The 15,758-nt window shown below is 34.0% G+C and overlaps 1 long non-coding RNA gene across 1 annotated transcript in view; it reads left to right on the forward strand.

Annotated features, from left to right (window-relative positions):
* LOC147077432 (uncharacterized) overlaps nucleotides 1–15,758 on the forward strand; it is a 199,066-nt gene continuing 183,308 nt past the window's right edge. The window contains exon 1 of the long non-coding RNA XR_015069454.1: nucleotides 1–204. This is a non-coding gene — a long non-coding RNA (uncharacterized LOC147077432). The remainder of the gene's footprint in view (nucleotides 205–15,758) is intronic.

A 15,758-nucleotide genomic window follows, 5' to 3' on the forward strand; every position in this document is an offset into this window, starting at 1 on the left:
AATGTACCTTGAATGGATCCTGTTTGTCACGTTCTTCCTGACATATTTACCATTAAAATGGACGCAAAGCGAGAATGTGATGGAGAACAATCTGATACAGAAGGCAATCCTTTGTTTGGCACACTAATTAGCCACCCACTCAGCTCGGAAGTTCGCACTCAAGTAAAGCAGGAGAAAGCCGACGATTTAAGTTGCAATTTCGAGGTTAGTTTTTTAAACTGATTTTTTTTAGATTTGAAATAACAACGATTAGTGTGGAATAATAATATGTTGCTTTTTTATAAACTGCGTAGTGACATACAATGATATTAAACGTTGATTTTAAAAATAACTCGACTATACATTTTGACAGCTACGATACATTTGTTATTTGGTTAGGGCAGGTTATCTTCTAATTCATTTTGACTATAATTAGACATTGAAAGTGAAAGTGGTTTTACTGTGTTAACCATAATGTTTCTTTCAGTATCTTTCAGCGGACCTCTCTAATATAAAACCCGAGACGGATGATCAACTATCCGTCATCAAGCGCGAGATTATTGAAGATGTAATAGACCCATTATGTGATGTTGAAGATCCTCAACCGGGTTCAGATTACAGACCAATACATCAGGTTTGTTCAATTGTATAATGTGTTATTTTTCTTGCCTTGGTGCAGTTTTATATCGAAGGTTAGAATTAGCAATACATGTTTTAATCTTAGAGCCGTTTCACACGCGACACCATTTTCTCGAGACGCTACATGAATGGGCGCGTTTAGACGGAGAAACAAGTATGTCGCGTTCATATATATGTAGAGAAAACGATAATGCGGTGCCCAATCCGTTGACATCTTCCCAATTGATGAGGGTGACGTGTTTAGATTTATTAAAAAAAATAAGAATACTCGCTCTTAGGGACCGCACATGTCCCAAGATTTTTTTTAAAAAGCTGTATTGACTTTGTCAAGGGCCACTTTCATATATATATTCAACCTGACAATGGAGACGGGTATCTTTCTGGAAGCACGGAAGATGTCGAAGGTTACTCCAATTCATAAGAGTGGTACGGAGTCATCAGTGGAAAACTATAGGCCGGTAGCCATTCTCTATTCACCAGCAAAAGTTCTTGAGATGATCATCCACAGCATGATTTCTCCGAGGATTGAGTCATTTCTTTGCCGACTCAAGTATTAATCTATAGATGGCGCCGGTCATTTATAATGAATGAGCAGCATGCATTTGGAGCAGGCCGTTAAACGATTTATCGCGTTATTCGGGAGAATTCTAAGAATCGTCAACAATACGTATCGTTCACCCTCTATCAGTCGCAGACATGACATTTATAACATTTTCTGGTGTGCCTCAGAGCTGAAAGTTGGGGCCATTGCTGTTCACTTTTTTTATAAATGACATTGCATTGGTAATTAAAAATGCTATGTTTATGTTGTTTGCTGATGACTTGAACTTCATGATAGTTGTAATGCAAAGATTTACTGCTGACAGTGCGTATTACCGAGGCCATAAAAAGAAAATCCAAGTGTACACACGTATTATTGTGCAAGTTGCAAGATTGCTTGCATGAATAAAAAAAGTTCGCTTCTGAATTTTCACGTGAAAGATGGGATTTGTTCGATATCTGTGCCTGCGCAGTAGAGTGACACTGGCAAACCTGCTGAAAATAACAACCTACACCGCGCATTTTGAGGTTAACCGATTTTCACGATCTGTCAAAAGGTACCTACCATAAAATGACAACATGGCGTCTCGCTTACTATTTACGACAGTCAGCAATCTTACGTGTGAACAGTTATTATCGCTAAATAAAAGCACAAAACATCTGTACATTTTCAATGTTTCCCATTAGTTCTAGGTCGTTCCCTCACGGTAAAGGATGTTGACCACCTTGGAATGTTATCATCTTTTAAGCGATCAAGAATTCCCACTCCTCTCAATCCTCTGCTTCTATCAGGGCAGAGTGAAGGCTGCTCTCAGTCAGTTCTCAGTCAGTTCTTTTACTTGGTCGCTCTTCTTCTGTTTCATCTGCCTTGGAGGCTACCCAAAGCTACCAGTCTCTCCAAAGTATCCGCTCTGCGCCGAACAATTTGTCAAAAAATTGTAGAATTCGTTTCAGACATAAATTGTCAAGAGACGTTCCTTTATAAAATATTAACATTTTTATAAAATTTTATATAATATATGGAACATACATAATTTTGAAAACACTTTTGAGAAAATATATAACAAACTCAAGAGATCTTTTTTTGGAAGAAAAATACCGAATTAAAGTAATTAAGTCATTAGATTCTAAAGACGAACCTGGTGCGTAATAATCAGGCGGCCTATCGATAATAGTTTACGTGTATTTTAAATTACCTTTAAATTTTCATTTTAAAGAACCCACTTTGATTTGAAATACAAGAGCCGATTGGCAATAGTACTTCAATTTGGAAAGCTCTTATTATTAGCCGTGATATTATGGCTTAGTTAAGGCAGGATTTCATGGAATTTTAAATACTAATTTAATGAAAACAAATAAGTATGCCAGATAATTATTAGTGTGCACTATTTATGTCGGATCTTAACAGCCTACTTTCACCTAGATAATAACGTTTTATAATGTTATATTAATAATGTGTACTTATTGACAGCATGTTATAATATGAAACGTTGTTTATTTCAGTTCGCTGCGATGGGTGTCACTGGTATCAAAGCTGAGACTGACATAAAGCGCGAATTCACTGAAGATAAAATGCCACCATTTTCTGATGAAGATCCTCAACCCGGATGTTCACATTTAGATTACACACCAAGACATGGGGTATATTCAATTTTATATATTGTATCATTTGCTTCTCTATTCGCCGATTTTTATCGAAGGTTGACGTTTAAAATCTCAATAAATCTCCGTACCATTCCTAGCCAGTCGTATTGAAAAAAGTAATAAAAGTAATCAAAACCTACCTACTTTGATTTAAAATACAAAAGCCGATTAACTATTAAGCTAATATTAACTAATAAGCCTATGGTAACTCATTTTGGAAAGCGCTTCAGAGAGTATTATAAGAGCCACTAGTTAGAATCTCAACTTCTTAATTATTATGATAGGTTATTAATTAATACTGGGTAATTATTGAGTTTTAAACAAACAATTAAACACTTTTTAAAGCCATATTAACTGATTGTATTGTTGTAGGTATGTATTCATTAAATAATTAGGAGAATACAAATTATCACTTAAATAGTAGAAGTGATCAGTATACATATTAAATATATCGATGACCTAATCACATTTTTTTATAATTTTCAAATAATGTCATTATTGTTTTTTTTAGTACAGTTGTTATAAAATGCAAACTGTGAAAATCATTTTCCGTATAAATATATATGTACTTATCATGAAATTGTACTGCTTTTCAACACTTTTAAATTTTCGGTCTAATTAAAAACAATAATTTATTTCTCGTGCTTGTCTTTGTAAAGGATTTTTGTCATACCCCGATAGAGATGAAGTTTTCATTGTAAACTGTAAATATACTATTGTATCGTGTAAAACAGACTTTTCACACAAGACGCAGCGTTTACACACCTACTATATGCGCACGAAAGTAAGTGTGCTTCTGCGCAGGTCCGTTTTTAAGTTGTTTAGCTATAATACAAATAGCTGTTTTGCTCAGATCATTATTTAAATATCAGATGTGCTCAACCGGTAAACTTTATTAATTCGAAAATTATTTATGCTATGACATTCTATATGTGCAAATTATATAAACCGAGTCATTCCTTCTCGAAAGTGTCGCTCTTTGGATAACTGCCGTCCCTATGCTACGTTTAGTATGCGTGCCCTCACGAATTCAGAAGTATGATATATTCAAATATTGTTTAAACTCTTGATCGAAGTCGCTTGATAAAATTTGAATATAAATTCTCTCAATATGAATATTGTTTGTGACATTGGTTTCGCCTTTCGGCATCTTCCGATACTATGCACACTTTCCAATAACATACTGACATAGAAATTACTAGTTACTACACGAAGCTTACAATGTTTTTTATTAAACAGTCTGCAAAATTGCCTCATAATAAGTACGTTATTCTGATATCTTAAATTATTCTATCAAGAAATATTAGAAATAAACACAGTCAAGTGAAACTATCTTTTTCACATCAATCTAAAATTTTGCATTCGAAACTCTTATAGATTTATACATATCACCAAGAGTAGTACCACAATTGTGTCATAGTCTGTTTTGTGCATTTTCTTTTGATATTACATGTAGGTGCATTTTTTTAAATCTATTTACGGATCATTCCGTAACATTGTTTGTATAGAATATCCATGTTGGTACTATTACCATTTCTTAATGTCATTTTCATTCTCACTATACGTATGTCTGAAGATGCTGAAAGGCAAAAGAATAAAAAATAACTCAAATGGAACAGTTTAAATTCTAATTGAGAATAATATTGACTTGAATATTTTTTTTTCTAGGTTTCTACTAAAGGCTTTTTCACAAAGCATCACGATATAGACAGGTCTCAACAATCTTCGCCTGATGGAATCCAAGATAGAATGATATAGTATTCAGAAGTGACGATAGATGAACAACTCATTAAACGCGAAATCTGTGGCCAAGATACCCCGAAGGAACTTCGACTTATTCTGAGAAGAGTAGTACATTATTCACATAATTTGATTTGCAGCATTTGTAACGCATTTTTTGGATGTGGAAGTGCTCTTAAAAGTCACAAAATGGTTCACACGGGCGTCATTTCTGATCAAAATGAAGAAATATTCTCGCAACTTGATCATCTCAAAGTACATAAAATGACACATACTGGTGAAAAACCTCATAAATGCAAGATATGCCTATATATGGCTCGAAACTTAGTATTCTTAAACTACATGAAATGACACACACAGGTGAAAAACCATATAAACGCAAGGTTTGTTCATATAGGTGCTCGCAACGTAGTCAACTTAAAAAACATGAAATGACACACACAGGTGAAAAAACTCATAAATGCAAGGTATGCCCATACAGAAGCTCGCAACTGAGTGGTCTTAAAAATCATGAAATGACGCACACAGGTGAAAAACCATATAAATGCAAGGTTTGTTCATATAGATGCTCGCAACGTAGTCATCTTAAAAAACATGAAATGACACACACAGGTGTAAAACCTCATAAATGCAAGGTATGTTCATATAGATGCTCGCAACTTAGTAGTCTTAAAAATCATGAAATGACACACACAGGTGAAAAACCATATGAATGCAAGGTTTGTTCATATAGATGCTCGCAACTTGTCTATCTTAAAAAACATGAAATGACGCACACCGATGAAAAACCTCATAAATGCAAGGTATGCCCATATAGATGCTCGCAACTTGTCTATCTTAAAAAACATGAAATGACACACACAGGTGAAAAACCTCATAAATGTAATGTATGCCCATATAGAGGTTCGCAACTTAGTAGTCTTAAAAAACATGAAATGAAGCACACAGGTGTAAAATCTCATAAATGCAAGGTATGTTCATATAGATGCTCGCAACTTAGTAGTTTTAAAAAACATGAAATGACACATACAGGTGAAAAACCATATAAATGCAAGGTTTGTTCCTATAGATGTTCGCAAAGTAGTCATCTTAAAAAACATAAAATGACACACACAGGTGAAAAACCTAATAAATGCAAGATATGCCCATATAGATGCTCTCAACTTAGTAGTTTTAAAAGACATGAAATGACACAAAGGTGAAATACCAAATAAATTCACTGTATGTCCATATAGATTTTCACGACGTAATGCACTTTTTTCTCGACCATTTTCGTCCTCATCGATCGGAGATCATATAGGGCTCCACAGCGTGGAGGTTGTGTTAACAGATTTAGTTTTTACGAGAAATGGATGTCAGCCAGTGACACGGCCATAAAAATGTGAGCCATCAGCTGACATTCTTTTCGAAAAATTTGTGGCGTCACAACTTTTCAGTCCGACCTTAAATGTCGATTTTTGTTTGAAAATACGTGGCCTACCTCTAAACAAAGCTATAACAATTATGTAATGAGTCCCATAGTACAGTCTGAGTAGCTCACAGCCACTCGAGAGTGAACTATGGATGATTTATTTCAGATAGACCAAACGGTCTTGTAAGTAAAATGTAAGTAATTAAGAAGTCTAGAGTTTAAGGTTAAACATAAACCATTTCATGTAAATAACTTATGCGATATCAATAGCTAAATTCTGTAAACTAAAGCTAATTTATAACTATAATCTTCTTTGCATTATATAAAATCATTTTGCGTATATAACGTAATATTTTGAATCCGCGCGAGAGGATAAAAATAATCAATAACGTAATTGATCTATTTTGGGCAATGTAAAATCTTTAGTGGAATGATGACATTTTTATAGCATTCAATTGGTCGAATACGAAGACACTTTTGACCAATGGGCATCAGTATAAAATTAAACAAGAATGTCGTCATTTAACTAAACTATGATTCGCCAGAAATGTTGTCATTTTTCCGATGGCGTCCAGGATCTTGATTTAAAATTTTTTATTTGGAGAGTGGGAAAGTATAATCCGTAGAGGAATGTCGTGTTGTTTCGTCTGCCGAAAAAAGTTGAAAATATTCACTCGGGAAGAAAAGTCGAGATTTAATCGCGTAATCGAATGTGCATCGATGCATTTATTTGTTTTCTGTGAGAAAGCCCTTGCCACGATTAGAGTTCGAAAGGCATTTAAAGTAAATATATCGTAATTGTGACGATTATCCCGCGTTTGATGTAAACAATTGCATCCCTCATCATCAGCCGCGCATGACAACCGGTTTTCAATCTTAATCGTCGGTTCCTTAATAATACAACAAGCGCGCAGCCATACCTATAAATTAAGTTAAATGTAAAAATAAATATAGATAGTTTTATATAATAAAATTAAGTACTTAAATAAAAATAAGTTTATATAAATAATTATTGTTAATTTATTAGTAAATAAATTATAGTGTTTAGATATTTGATAAACAATTAATTATAATAAATTTATTTATCGAGATTAATTTAATAAATAATTAAAACAGTATTACTGAAAGAAGTTTTTTTTTTTTTATTTTTGAAAATAACCTACGATGTTTTCTCCGATAAACATCTAATCTAAAGAAAAGTGACAGGAGGTCAGCTGTCATTAAAGATTGCGTAGGTATATATTTACGAAAGTAAATTTAAATTGAGGGTTAATTAAATAATTAACGATCTAGACGTCAGCTTATTACTAGGTGGCGGTTCTTTAAACATTTTAAAGTTAAATAATATTGTTATGGTGTATTTATACAGTGTCGGACAAGAACTGTAGGTGACTACCTCCTCCCACACAGAGCTGAGCTAGCTAAGCAAAGGTTCTCAATCGATCTAAGGGCAGGACCGGTTGAAGATAAAGTGCCTTTGGGATTATTCCGGGACTAGAGTAACGTCAGTACCTAAGAGTATTGTATATAAAAAAACTACTTACAGCCATAAAATACTATAAACAGAAGCAATATCTACGTGAAATGGGGCGAGAATAGACCAATAATCCTATTTTCAAAACTTTTTGTAACAATTTAATGTTGTTAGCCTAAAATTTTACTAAATTATCTACTATGCTGCATGACAACATAAATTTAGGCGTTCCAGCTAAACTGCTGACATGTCAAAACTGGCGCACTGCGCATGCGTTATAAGCAAACCGGAATAGTTTTATGTTTAGTTCACTGTACCAGCAAACTTCAAACCATTTTCTTACCGTCAGAAGCGGTTTGGTCTGAAACGTCAAACCACTTCTCACGATCTGTCAAAGTAGGTAATAACTGTCCAGACAGATCCGAACCGGCCTTAACTCATTTAGTGCAAACACCCCGACTGGCGCGCTTGGAGTACTTGGCCATTCGATATAATTAACGTGTTATTTAAATGTGGTAATTAAAAGGTCAAGGTTAGCAGTGATTGTGTTCTCATTTAGTGCTAACAACGCGCGGCACGTTTGCATTAGTTGGCCATAAGATATAATTATCATGATATTTAAATGTGGTAATTATTAAGTAAATAGTAGGTCATCAGTGAATCGTTTAAGGTGTCTCCATGAGCGTAGCGAAACAATCAAACCTCATTGACGTGCCTATTCAATCGAGGGCAATTTTTCAACGAAGCGGTACGCAAACAAAAAGCAAAACGGAACAGTATCTTCAAAGGAGGTATAGTGCTTCGAACGGTGTCCAATAATGCAACAAAATGACTGAAAGGACATTTATGGTCAAGTAAACTGTGACATGGATTGTATGATTGCACCTGATATCTTCGAGAGACAGTCTGGACAGCCGTTTGGTGAAATTGATGTGCAAGAAATGGACATCAAAAAGGAAATAGCGATTGATTCTGCGAAAGAAGTCTATCTGAGGTTGAACTGAGCTTCATTTTTCGTTAAAAATTTTGTTTGCAACGTGTGTTGTAATTTTTTTTCATCTGCGCACATTTTGAAGTACCATAAACGTATGCACAATGCATCGCTGACTTTCGATGAAGTGGCTTTTCCATGCGACCAAAGCAGTCACTTGTATGAAAAGTTTCATTCGTCGATGCTTGACAGTGATTCACAGGTTACTTATATAATATACATGCTCATTTGATTATTGTTGTTAGGTATATAATGTATTGTACATTGTCATCTGACACGTATCTATATCCTATACTTATGTATATATTTTTTTAATTTGTAATACAAAATGGGTATCATCCAGCGGCAATGGGTGTACATGGGTTGCTAATATCCAACATAAACATAGTACACAAAAAACTTCTTCGTTCGTATCTACGTAATTGTTTTCATTGAACTATGACTAAAATATTTTACTAATGTTATTTTTAAAATTTAACAAATACCTGCGAAACCAAGCCTCAATATGTTATTAAATCATTAAGAATTTTGGATATTTTATAGATGGAAGAATATTTTTTATTAGTAGTTTGGTTTGGGATAGGCAAGGCTTAATGCATTTAATAAAATCTAACTCAGCCATCTGTAATATGTACTCTTAATTGAACTAAAACAAAAGGGTCTGACAGCAAGAGTGCACTATTTTGTCGGATTGCCCATAACATTGGAATGTCGTTCGGTGATTATACATTCACCTGCCAAATTAAGTCATACATTGGCGACCAATTATTGAAGAAAGAGCTATGGGGGACCCTTCAGGTTAATCGTAATGATGATATTATTATATAATATTTATATTATTATTTTCAGAAGAGTGACAATGGTCTGATGAATATTAAGTATGAGAATAATGATGAGGAAGTCATCATCAAAGAAGAATTTGATAAGAATGCAATCTACCAAGTTAATGATGAATTAACTCAACCTGGCTGCTCTTATCTACGAGACAAGCCATCAGACCAGGTAAGTTTAATTACAAATGGAACTTTAAATAAAATTGTAAAAGTTAAATTTAAATATTTTTTTTGAGAAAAATCGATATATTCATAACATTAACATTTGTAAATGATTTCGGGCATGTGGCCACCACAGCTTTTTTCAATAAAGCAAATTCGGGGCGCCCAATTCGGACTACATAATATATTCGAGCACTGTCCAAATTATCACGGAAAATGTTGGCTTCCAATACGATAAATGTTGCTGGTTTAACAGCATATAACAGTGACATCACGAAATCTCACAGGAAATAATCCAGAGATGTCAAATCGCACAATCTTGAATGCCAGTCGACAGGTCGATTTCTCAAAATCAATTCATCGCCATATCTTGATTTACTCCATATACGCCAATTTCCGTTTAGTTAAAAATGAGCGTCATCGCATAAATCAAAGATTATGTTCACAATTTGGAATCGGTGCTCGATCGTCACTCTATTCATGATTGCCTGTCTAAATATTGTTCATAAATGTCAAAAAGTATGCGCAGTATCACAGTTCAGTTTGACAGTTAACACTTTCGTAAGTTCTATCTAAGCAAAAAAAAAATAGTTGTGAAATCACAATAAAGAGAAAGGTAAATGATATTTAATGCATATCGCACAAATGACTACTTGGCCGTAACACGAGTGCCGGCTTCATTTTTTAATAAATAAAGTTCGATGATTTCACCAGCATGTGAACCGCAAAAAGCAGTGCATTTATTTTGATGTAATTGAGTCTGTAGGGTCTCACCTAGATTGGACTCCATAATTATTCCAATTATGTCTATAAACCAATCCGTTTAGTCAAAAGCAAAGCAAAAAAAAAAATAGTTGTAAAATCACAACAAACAGAAAGGTAAATGACATTTAATGCAAATCACACCAAGTAGTCATGAAACTAGCAATATTTCTCCTGACATAAAATATTAAGTCTCCCATGTTCTTTTTTATAAATTATTAATATTATAAAAACAATTACCATCTTTAATGAGTGTTGTCATGTGCTGTGGTTAAAGATTCATCTCTTAAGTAAGATATTCTTGGTTTACTTTCCCTTGCATGCAGCGTATATTTTTAGTGTGGATAAGTCATTGGACCCTTACCCCAATTTGTTGCAGACTAGACAGATAAAAGTTAATGGAAATTAGTGTTCAAATAACTCTTTATCGTTAAACGACCAATAATTCATAGACAGACGCGAAGTGTGCCGCAAAAGTGGGCAAGCCAAACGTCAATCGTTTATTTGCACATAAAAAATAGTGATAATATTTTTATTAATCATGTTCCAAATCCACGATATATTGAAACTAACAGTAAAGATTTCTACTGGGAATTATTGGCCACATTTTCTCCAATACGGAATAGTACCTGTCGTCAATAATCTATTAAATCATGTGGAATTCTAAAATACTTAAAATGAAATATTAAAATACTGTCAATGATTGAGGTTGTTTGATGAAATTTGAATATAATTTTCTAACTTTGCCTTTCAGCATAACAGGCGCTGTGCACACTCTCCAACGACACACTAAAACAGAACATGATATAATTATTGTTCTTTAAGATGATGTATACATACATATAAGTGCATTGTTTTAACCCACATATGGATCTTTCCGTAACAATATTTCACTCTCACTTCGCTATTTATTAACCTCTGAAGGTGCTGAAAAACGAAAGGGTCAAAAACATAAATTAAATATTATAACTCATAATTGATTATATTGATATCGATTATTACGATTTTTCTAGGTTTCTACCAAAGGAATTTTCACGAGGCATCACGATACAGATGAGAGTCAACAATCCTCAGACGATGGCATCCAGGATAGAGCGATACAGTATTCAGAAGTGACGATAGATGAGAATCACATTAAACAAGAAATCTTTGAACGGGATGCTCCGAAGGAAATTCGACTTATTCTTAGAAGAGTAATCCATTTCTCACGTTATTTGATTTGCTGCATTTGTAACGCAGTTTTCGGATCCGGAAATGCTCTAAAAACTCACAAAACGGTGCACATGGACGTGATTCCTGATCAAAATCAAAGCATAGTAGTCTCGCAACATAGTAATGACAAAGTACATTCAAAGACAATTTCTGGTAAAAAACCTTATAAATGCAAACTATGTTCATATAGATGTACGAAATCTAGTAATCTTAAAAAACATATAATGACACATACTGGTGAAAAACCTTATAAATGCAATGTATGGTTATATAGAAGCTCGAAGATTGGTGATCTTAAAAGACATAAAATGTCACATACCGGTGAAAAACCTTATAAATGTAATGTATGTTCATCCTCGAGACTCGATGTTCTTAAGAAACATAAAATGACACATACTGGTGAAAAACCTTATAAATGCAATGTATCTTCATATAGATGCTCGCAACTTGGTAATCTTATAAAACATAAAATGACACAAACTGGTGAAAAACCTTATAAATGCAATGTGTGTTCATATAGATGCTCGCAGATTGGTTATCTTAAAAAACATAAAATTGCACATACCGGTGAAAACCTTAAAAATGTAATGTATGTTCATATAGATGCTCGCAACCTATTAATCTTATAAAACATGAAATGAGACATATTGGTGAATAACCTTTTTAAAACAATATTACATATTCATATTATGCAGGTGACACTTTTCGCATTCCTGAATAGTATCTTCATGTGACCTACCTCACATTGTGTGCGTAAAGTGTTCAACCCGTGTGTGCTAGCAACGCTTACGTAAGTATCTGAAACATGAACTCTTAATGTAAGATAAAATTTAAGAAAAATGGATAGCTTGCGTAACTAGACATGAAAAGGTGCTTCTTGGGCACAAGACTTAAAGATTGCAAGAAAAGCTAATGGATAAGGAAACAGACAAAAATACGCGATGTGATCGAGCTCGCTAAGCAGATGAAATGGCAATAGACTAGAGATGTATATCAGTGAGTGGACAACCGCTAGATAAATAGCGTTCTACAGTGGTACCCAAAGAGCAGAGGACTAAATGCCCACGGGTACGCCTTTAAGTCCGCTGGATTCATAATGTTTGGAGAAGGCACGTGACAACAAAAAAACTAGGTACCGAGAAGGAGGTAGCTTTACTGGGTTTCTAGAAAAAACATCAACCTGCTTCCAGCCAAATAGATTCTGGCTTCCTGGAAAGTAGTTAAATACCATGTATATATATATTGCACACTGGAGACCTACGAAATGTTGGTATGACCTGGAATTATGCTAAGAGACTTCAAAGCGACATGTATTCTTAAAGACGTAGTGTTGTGTCTAGCTAACAAGGAAAAACAATTTAAAAATAATGAATTATGTCAATTACATATTAGAATTTTTTTTAATGTATTTACTGTCAATAAATGGTGGAACTGCATTATTAATTTATTAAATCGCAAAATTATAAATACTTACTTTACTTTTTAATAAATCTGGACCGGTTTCGTCGATTTCAGAGCGACATTATCAACTTTAGAATTGTTTCTCTGAGGCGGAAGTTGATGAAGCACTATATATAGGAATATTATATAATTAATTTTTAGGTACATTATCGGGAGTAACACTGACCCACCTTATTAGGATCATTAGACATTCTGTTGGCATGGTATATCCGCCGCATGAGCAGTAGTCCCTTGCGTGGTACCACCGCTTTCGCAGTTTTTTTCATACTGATCGAAAAATATCTCTAATTATTTTCTTGTGAAGAGTGGGAGGGAGATGCGTAAGAAGTCTGAAGAGTATAGCTAAATTCCCGAATGTTCTCAGGTCTTTTTTGGTTTTGAAAATTTACCGTTGCTTGGGATCGAAGCGACTTTGGCTCGGCCAAGATTTAGGGATAGAAAATAGCATTGGGCGCAGGTCAGGTACCCGAAGATTGCCTCTCGCAGAAATCGTCTGCAAAATGTTATTTATTTTAAAATATTAGGGATATATATAGGGATTGCAAACTTTTATCAGGGGTATGTTTTATATTGAGGTAAGGTTTGTGATATGAAATTATGAACGTTTTTATGGAGAAGGGTTTTACCTAATCACCCTGTACCTACCTATTATTTAAAATGCCAACATCGTAAAGATCAGATACTACATTCATCAAAATAATAAGTATATGTAGATACGGTACGTTCCGCTCTGCGGAGTCGAAGCCTAGACGTTAAATAAGAATACTGAAAGCTTTCTATGTGTGGCTATTTTAAAGTACCATCAAAATATCCTGGGTTGATCACATAACCAGTGTCAAGATTTAAACGCCAGCAATCAAGACTCATTAATTCATAGATAACTTAAACTTATCAAGCACAGAAGGCTGAATTCAATATTTACTTTAATAAGTATGATTAATTAGGTACTCATTTTGTATTATAATAATATGTTATTCAATTAATTGTTGAATGCATAGAATCAACGTCGTTTTGGTAAGACCTACAATCCAGCGGTCGGTATGTCCAAGTTCCCAATGGCATAATATACCTAGATAGATATATTTTATGCTTGCAATTGGTTTATTCTTATTCTGAAGAGTGCAGTTTATTGTCAGAATAGAAAATTATGTCTCTGCCACTACTATTTTCGTATAGGTACAGCAAAACGCAAGAACTGATTTCGTTGGCACCTCTGTTAGCCAAAGCTTGATTAAAAAACTAGCATTTACCAAAGATATTGGACGGTGCAATCTCTTTGGCATTCACCTTTTTTGTTACCTACCTAACTAATTAGGTGTTTCAAATATTGTAACAGTTTAACTTGTTTTTATAAAAAAGCCGTTACATACCACAAACAATTTTGATGAAGGAGCGAAAATCAAAACATATTACTATTGAATCCACAGATTTGGCGGCAATGGTATCTAACATGGGATTTTCACCACGAGCCATATTGTTTATTTGATAAATGAGTTGAATAGGTAGGTGGATACAGAGTTTCCAACACCTTTTCTCATTAGTACCAGCGACCTTAAAGGCTTCATAATAAACTGGGTCACTTTGTATCAAAATATCGATTAGACTTTCGAAAGATTATTTATTTTATATAGAAAACTTTGTATTAAACTACGAGTATATATAGAAATAGGTAGTTTAAAAAATTTATCTAACTGGTTGGAAACTAAATGTATTAATAAACCAAAAGTTTAACCACGCCTGCATTTTTCGCAATGTCTAGTTTACTTCCGTTATATTTATACTTCACGTCCTTGATGACCAGCAGTGACACGTGTAGATTTGCGAAATATATTTGAATTATAGGTTGGTACATGCTTACATAATTAATTTATCAAAATATTTTTGCCAGTCACTCGCAAGTTTTAAAAGTTGTTAGGTGTACCTATAGTATATATAGTAGGTATTTTTTAATGTATATGAAACCGTGGACTCGTCACACTGACCATTGAAGTAGAGATGACATTTCAATTAGTTTTAGTGGTATATATTTTGTTAGGAATGTAGGTGTATACTTTTCTCAGATAGCTAGGTATTGAATTCATGAAAAGATGATAAAAAATACTGTATAAAATGAAGCGGCATTCTAGTGCTGCCTAGGGGCAGCATTTTTTCTAGGGATATCACTGAAATCGACACTCTTGTTGGACTCTGAACAATAATAAAAACTGCTATAATTATAAGCGCCCGCGATGGCCGAGTAGTAATGTCGAGGTTCTCGGGTTCAAATCCTGGGTCTGGCAAAATTCACATATTGATTTTCAATGTGTGTTTGAATCCAGAGGATGCACCTTTTGGTTGAGCAAGTTGTTAACATCCATTTCACGTAAAAAATAATGTTATGAAACCTCTTTGTGAGGCGGTAAAGATTCACACCGGGTTGTGTAGCCAATTAATAATAACAATATTATAATAGTTATTCAAACTCTTTAATTATAAAGTATTATGTGATTATTATTTTAATTTACAGTGGATTGTAATGAAAGAATAATATACAATAGTAATACCAATTTTTATTATCCAAACCCCATAATATACCAGGGCTGCCAACTACATTTTCAAAACAAAAATATAAAAATAAATTCAATATTACTTAGAATATTTTTTATTAATACTGAATATAAAAACATCAGAAACAAACCCATCGCGAGACCTCGTGAGTTCCGTCACCATGGACGATCCGCCCTTTCCTACAAAAGAGATCTACGCGCTGCTAGTCTCACATATTGCGAGACGTAGCGACGGACCTAGGTAGGTACTACGATATAATTGTTCTTGCACTATGCCGCAACACTGGGTAATCAATGACATGGTGAAGTACGTAGAAAACAGCAATGATCAGTAAGTATACAAAATTATATTTTATCTTATTTA

Source organism: Rhyacophila brunnea, unplaced genomic scaffold (genome assembly GCF_057557595.1).
Source record: "Rhyacophila brunnea isolate RB1 unplaced genomic scaffold, BYU_Rbru_1.0 scaffold_13, whole genome shotgun sequence".
NCBI lineage: Eukaryota > Metazoa > Arthropoda > Insecta > Trichoptera > Rhyacophilidae > Rhyacophila > Rhyacophila brunnea.